This window comes from Hyaena hyaena, unplaced genomic scaffold, assembly GCF_003009895.1.
Source record: "Hyaena hyaena isolate Hyena2069 unplaced genomic scaffold, ASM300989v1 scaffold_776, whole genome shotgun sequence".
In the NCBI taxonomy this organism is placed as follows: domain Eukaryota; kingdom Metazoa; phylum Chordata; class Mammalia; order Carnivora; family Hyaenidae; genus Hyaena; species Hyaena hyaena.
In genome coordinates, this window is record NW_024081408.1 from 135,624 (window position 1) to 143,188 (window position 7,565).

Below are 7,565 nucleotides of genomic sequence, written 5' to 3' on the forward strand. Positions count from 1 at the left end.
TTTAATGAGACTGAAACATATTTGATATAAGGAAATAAAGGCGGACACTTGATAGTTTAAGGTTAAAAGACAAGAGTTTAAAATAAAGAATTAAGGTTTATTATGAGAGAATTAGAACTGGGTAGTTATGAAGGGTGGCTCCTAGGAAATACTTGCTACTTACCTGAATAGCCTATATTATTTTGTTAAGGTTTAATTTTTGCATTGATGTAGATATAACAATGAAGAAGGACATTAGAATTTTGTGTTATTATCCTTCAGGTAACAGTTTTAATTACGTATGTTAATATTGGATGATTTACCTCTTGTTTTGATGAAATAATGGAGATCAAGCTAATGTATATGAGAAAATAATAGAGTCTCCCATGGAAAAGTCCATAAGGGAGAGATGCATTATTTGCCCACCAGGACACTACCTCAACATGTTCCCTTCACTTTAGGAGTCATTTTTGATACACTGTTAACCCTGTTAAGCTTGTTATATCAATATCCAATATTAGATATACACATACATAATAATCATCATTACAGAGATCTTAAATCTCTTTCTGAAATATCTGAATACACAGGTAACTCTTTAGATGGATTAATCTTTGAGCAGATGTTTGCAACATTTTCAGTGTGAAACTCCCAGGCCTATGGAATCTGAAGTGATTTAATTCTGTTATCATTTACTGGATCTTACAGAAGCAATAGGGTATTTTTTAGAATGAAAATGTATAACGGTGGATTGCTAGATTCACAGAAGCCATACTATAATACACCTTTTAAACAGAGAAACAAAGTTGTGAGCATTCTATATTATACCATCATTTGTTCTTCCTTTTCAGTCTGTAGCTTAGAAGATATAGCTTATCATTTTTCCCAGAGCTCTATTTGTGTCGCTCTCAATAAAGCTTATTAAAGTGGAATGATATATCCAGTCATTGCCATGCTAATCAATGCACAAGGATTTCTTCATGGTGTCACTATTTTTATTGAGAAAAAAACCAGGGTAATTTACAAGCAGAAAGTCAATGTTCCAAAACCACGTGTTTTCTTACATGGATTTACCTATATCCATCCCACCGCCACTACTGCTAAATGGTACCAATTTATGAAGTTGTTTTAAACATAGCCTAATTTCTTCAGCAACAAAACTTTGTGGAGGGTGGTGAGTCTTTTGTTTATGTTATTCATGACAACGTATCTATAGTTTATTGATTTTAAAAGTATTTTGCATAGATGACGATTTCTTTTTTCATTGCGTTATCTCCTCAAGGCCATTATCCTCTTTTCAGTAGTATAGGAAAGGCATTCTTAGCCTCTGGGATTTAATGAATGCAATGAAATATGTGGGTCCCAAAGGCCCCGAAATCTCCTAAAACTATGAAATGATGGGAGTTGGCATTTTGTTTCTCCCCCCCTCCTTCTCTCTCTCTATCTCTGTCTCTGTCTCTTTCACTCACTCTCTCTCTCTCTCACACACACACACGTACACACATGTGCACACACAGACTTCTTCACAGAGTCCACAAACTCTAAAATGTTACTGGCTCCCCAGGGAAATTCCAATATAATGTAGGAATCAGTGTTATAGTCTACAAATAGCAGTTTCTTAGTAACTAACATCCTGGAATTTCCCTTTGTAATATACCATAGCATACATTTCTTAATGCCCTCATTTACATTTGAAAAGAAAATGAGAACATTCCTTGCAGTACATTTGCTAATACTATAAGTGCTATGCTTTTTGCAGAAAGACAGGAAGAAGCAGGTTTAAACATAAATGTAGGGACAAAGGACAGAGGACTATGGGGGAATTTAAGGATGGCGTCATTAAGGACATTTACAATATTGTGTTCCTAATTGTTTATAGCCCCTACTAAGTTTGCCCCCATAAAGATACACACTGTAGAATGCTGAGATTTCTTTCTTGGAAAGTGTTCATAGAAATGTATTCACATTGTCATTTATAACTTTACATTTACTGATTTCCTATAATCACCTAATTATTTACCTGCTCTGAACATACAACCAATTACATAGATAGTAAGTATTTAAGATGAATTATGGACTATGGTAACTTGTTAGTGAGCAGAGAGCTGAGTAAGACATAAAATGGGGATGGGAAAAGGCCAGTTCTAGACACAGGTGAGAAAGAGGAGAGTCTTCAACCCTCAACATAAAAGAGGTGGGGACAATACAGGTTGTCTTTTGCCTCTGTACTTTTATTAGAACTTATTGTTAACAATAATGTAACTACATTCATAGAGATACATTGTATCTGTATGTTTCCCCCAGTGACATAAAGAAAATTTAAATTGCACAAATCACTAGAGCAGCAGTTTTGCATCTTCCCAGCTATCTAGAAGTTCTTTCTGAAATGCAGCCACAAGTGTTGTCTAGGAGGATGTGTGTCATTAATGTGGGGATTTTTATTAAGAAAGGATGCTGTATTTTGTCAGATTTTTTTCTGCCTCTATTGGCAGGATCATATGGTTCTTTTCCCTTCTTCTATTAATGTGATGTATCATCACATTAATTGATTTCTGAATATTGAATTAGCTCTCCAGCCCAGGAATGAATCCTACTTGATCATGGTGAATAATTCTTTTAACATACTGTCGATTTTGATTTGCTAGAATCTTGTTGAGAATGTTTGCATCCATGTTCATCGGGGATATTGACCTGTAATTCTCCATTTTAGTGGGGTCTCTGGTTTGGGAATCAAGGTAACCCTGGCTTCATAGAATAAGCCCAGAAGCTTTCCTTCCATTTCTATTTTTTTTTTTTTTTTGGAAAAGCTAGAAAATGATAGGTATGAACTCTGCTTTAAATATTTGATAGAATTCCCCTGGGAAGCCATCTGGCCCAGGAATCTTATTTGTTGAGTTATTTTTGATAACTGATTCAATTTCTTTGCTGGTTATGTGTCTGTTCAAATTTTCTATTTCTTCCCATTTGAGTTTTGGTAGTGTGTGGGTGTCTAGGAATTTGTCCATTTCTTCCAGGTTATATGCCAAGTTTCTTGACATATAATTTTTTATAGTATTCTCTAACATTGTTTGCATTTCTGTGGTGTCATTATCTCTCCTGTTTCATTAATGATTTTATCTATTCGGATTCTCTCTCTTCTTTTTGAAAAGTCTGGCTAGGGGTTTATCAATTTTCCTTATTTTAAAAAAAAACAGCTCTTAGATTCATTGATGTATTCTGTTTATTTGGATTCTATAGTGTTTATTTCTTATTTAATCCTTATTATTTTTCTTCTGTTGTTAGCTTTAGGATACCTTTGCTGTTCTCCTTCTAGTTTGTTTAGGTGTGTGACTAGGTTTAGTATATGGGATTTTTCTTGTTTCTTAAGAAAGGCCTGGATAACAATGTATCTTCCCCTTAGGACTGCCTTTGCTACATCCCAAAGGGTTTGGACTGTCTATGTTTTCCTTTTCATTTGCTTACATCAATTTTTAATTTCTTAATTATCTGCTTGACCTATTCATTCTTTAGTAGGATGTTCTTTAACCTCCATGCATTTGAAGACTTTTTAAATTTTTTCTTGTCGTTGATTTCAAGTTTCATAGCATTGTGATATGAAAATATGCATAGTATGCATAGATCATAATCTCGGTTCTTTTATGTTTATTGAGGGCTGTTTTGTGACCTAGTATGTGATCTATCTTGGAGAATGTTCCATGTGTTACTTGAGAAGAATGGTTATTCTACTGCTTTTGGATGAAAAGCTCTGTCAAGTCCATCTGCTTCAGTGTATCATTCAAGGCCATTGCTTCTTTATTGATTTTCTGCCTAGATGATCCGTCCTTTGCTGTAAGTGGAGTATTAATGTCCCCTGCAATTATAGTATTCTTACCAATAAGATTGCTTATGTTTGTGATTAATTGATTTATATATACGGGGCTTCCAAGTTGGGGCCATAAACATTTACAGTTGTTAGATCTTCTTGATGGATAGACTCCACAAGGTGATATAATGCTCTTCTTCATCTCTTGTTACAGCCTTTAGTTTAAAATGTAGTTTGTCTAATAGAAGTATGGCTACTCCAGCTTTCTTGTGACTTCCAGTAGCATGATAGATGGTTCTCCATCCCCTCACCTGAAGGTGTCCTCAGGTCTAAAATGAGTCTCTTTTAGACAGCATATTCATGGATCTTGTTTTTTTATCCATTCTGATACCCTATGTCTTTTGATGGGAGCATTTAGTCTTTTTACATTCAGAGTTATTACTAAAAGATATGGATTTAGTGTCCTTGTGTTATCTGTAGGTTTAATGCTTGTGGTGATGTCTTTGGTCCTTTGTAGTCTAAGCAGTGTTCCACTCACAGAGTCCCCTTAGGATCTCTTGCAGGACTGGTTTAGTGGTCATGAACTCCTTCAGCTTTTATTTGTTTGGTAAAGCTTTTATCTCTCCTTCTGTTTCGAATGACAGCTTTGCTGGATAAAGGATTCTTGACTGCATGTTTTTCCTATTCAGCACATTGAATATTTCCTGCCACTCCCTTCTGGCCTGCCAAGTGTCAGTGGACAGGTCTACTACTACCCTTAGGTGTCTACCCTTACAGGTTAAGGCCTGTTTGTCCCTAGTTGCTTTCAGAATTCTCTCTTCATCTTTGTATTTTGCCAATTTCATTATGATATGCCATGATGAAGACCTATTCTTGTTGAATCTGAAGGGAGTTCTCTGTGCTTCCTGGATTTTGATATCTGTTTCCTTTCCCAGATTAGGGAAGTTCTCAGCTATAATTTGTTTAAGTACACCTTCTGCCCCTTTCTCTCTCTTCTTCTTCTTATAGAACTTCTGTGATACAGATAATAATATGGAATGTTTCGTGAGTTTGCATATCATCCTTGTGAAGGAGCTATGCCAATCTTCTCTGTATCATTCTAATTTTAGTATATGTGCTGTCAAAGTGAGCACTCTATATGTGCTTTAAAGAAAGGTGATCTCAATGTGTATGCCTTTTATTTTTTTTTTTGTTACTATTTTTTGCCTTTTGAAGTTACTTATTGTCAAGTTGGTTTCCATATAACACAGTGCACATCCCAACAAGTGCCCTCCTCCATGCTCATCACCCCTTTCCCCTATCCCTCACTCCCGCTCAGCCCTCAGTTTGTTCTCAGCATTCAAGAATCTCTCATGGTTTTTCTCCCTCCCTCTCCCCAACTGTTTTTCGCCTTCTTCTCCCACTTTGTCCTCTGTTAACTTCCTCCTAGTCCACCTATATGTGCAAACATGGTATTTCTCCTTTTCTGCCTGACTTATTTTGCTCAGTATAATAGTTCCATCCTTGTTGCTACAAATGGCCAGAATTCATTCTTTCTCATTGCCATGTAGTAGTCCACTGTATAAATATACAACATCTTGATCCATTCATCAGTAGATGGACACTTAGGCTCTTACCATGATTTGGCTATTGTTGAGAGTGCTGCTATGAACATTGGGGTACATGGGCCCCTATGCATCATCATTCCTGTATCCCTTGGGCAAATTCCTAGCAGTGCTACTGCTGGGTCTTTGGGGAGTTCTATTGTTAATTTTTTGAGGAACCTCCACACTGTTTACAGAGGGGTTGCACCAGCTTACATTCCCACCAACAGTGTAGGTGGGTGCCCATGTCTCCACATCCTCACCAGCATCTAGAATCTCCTGATTTGTTCATTTTAGTTACTCTGACCAGTGTGAGGTGGTATCTCAGTGTGGTTTTGAATTGTATTTCCCTGATGAGGAGGGACACTGAGCATCGTTTCATGTGTCTGTTGGCAATCTGGATGTCCTCTTTGGAGAAGTGTCTGTTCATCTTCTGCCCGTTTATTCATTGGATTATTAGTTTTTCAGGTGTGGAGTTTGGTGAGTTCCTTATAGATTGTGGATACTAGCCCTTTATCTGATGTGTCATTTGCAACTATCTTTTCCCCTTCCATCGGTTGCCTGTTAGTTTTATGGATTGTTTCCCTTGCCATGCTGAAGCTTTTAATCTTGATGAAGTCCCAGTAGTTCATTTTTGCTCTTGATTCTTTGCCCCGGGGGATGTGTCAAGCAAGAAATTGCTGTGGTTGAGGTCAATGAGGTTGTTTCCAGCTTTCTCCTCTAGGGTTTTGATGGTTTCCTTTCTCACATTCAAGTCCTTTATCCATTTTGAGTTTATTTTTGTGTATGGTGTGAGAAAATGATCTAGTGTCATTCTTCTGCATGTTGCTGTCCAGTTCTCCTAGCACCATCTGTTAAAGAGTCTGTCTTTTTTTCATTGGATACTCTTTCTGGCTTTGTCAAAGATTAATTGGCTGTATATTTTTGGGTCCAATTCTGAGTTCTCTATTCTATTCCATTGGTCTATGTGTCTGTTTTGTGCCAATACCATACTGTCTTGATGATGACAGCTTTGTAGTAGAGGCTAAAAAATAGGATAGTGATGCCTCCAAATTTAATTTTCTTCTTCAATATTACTTTGACTATTCAGGGTCTTTTGTGGTTCCATACAAATTTTAGGATAGTTTGTTGTAGTTTTGAGAAGGATGCTGGTGCAATTTTGATTGGGATTGCATTGAATGTGTAGATTGCTTTGGGTAGTAATGACATTTTAACTATATTTATTCTTGCAATCCATGAGCATGGAATGTTTTTCCATTTCTTTGGGTCTTCTTCAATTTCCTTCATAAGTTTTCTATAGTTTTCATCATACAGATCTCTTATATCTTTGGTTAGGTTTATTCCTAGGTTTTTTTTTTTTTTTTTTTTTTTTGTGCAATTGTGAATGGGATCAGTTTCTTGATTTCTCTTTCTGTTGCTTCATTATTGGTGTATAAAAATGCAACCGATTTCTGTACGTTGATTTTGTATCCTGCAACATTGCTGAATTCATGGATCAGTCCTAGTAGGCTTCTGGTGGAGTCTGTCAGGTTTTCTATGTAGAGTATCATGTCGTCTGTGAAAAGTGGAAGTTTGACTTCTTCTTTACCAATTCTGATGCCGTTTATTTCCTTTTGTTGTCTGATGGCTGATGCTAGGACTTCCAGCACTATGTTAAACAACAGTGGTGAGAGTGGACATCCCTGTCGTGTTCGTGTTCCTGATCTCAGGGGGAAAGCTCTCAGTTTTTCTCCATTGAGGATGATGTTAGCTGAGGGCTTCTCCTAGATGGCTTTTATGATGTTTAGGTAAGTTCCTTCTATCCATTCTCGAGGGTCTTTATTAAGAAGGGATGCTGGGGGCGCCTGGGTGGCTTAGTCGGTTAAGCGTCCGACTTTCGCTTAGGTCATGATCTCGCGGTTCGTGGGTTCGGGCCCCGCATCAGGCTCTGTGCTGACTGCCAACTCAGAGCCTGGAGCCTGTTTCAGTCTGTGACTCCCTCTCTCTCTGACTCTCCCCTGCTCACACTGTCTCTCTCTCCTAGAAATAAATAAAACATTAAAAAAAAAAAAAAGAAGGGATGCTGTATTTTGTCAAATGCTTTTTCTGCATCTATCGACAGGATCATATGGTTTTTATCTTTTCTTTGATAATGTGATGATTCACATTGTTTGATTAGTGAATATTGAACCAGCCCTGTAACCCAGGAATGAATCCCACTT

The 7,565-nt window shown here is 37.2% G+C and overlaps 1 non-coding gene across 1 annotated transcript; it reads right to left on the reverse strand.

Moving 5' to 3' along the window:
• Window positions 1-4,807: 4,807 nt before the first annotated feature.
• Window positions 4,808-4,914, reverse strand: LOC120221370. Its single transcript, XR_005525793.1, has one exon. It is a non-coding gene; the product is annotated as a U6 spliceosomal RNA (small nuclear RNA).
• Between the last annotated feature and the right edge of the window lie 2,651 nt (window positions 4,915-7,565).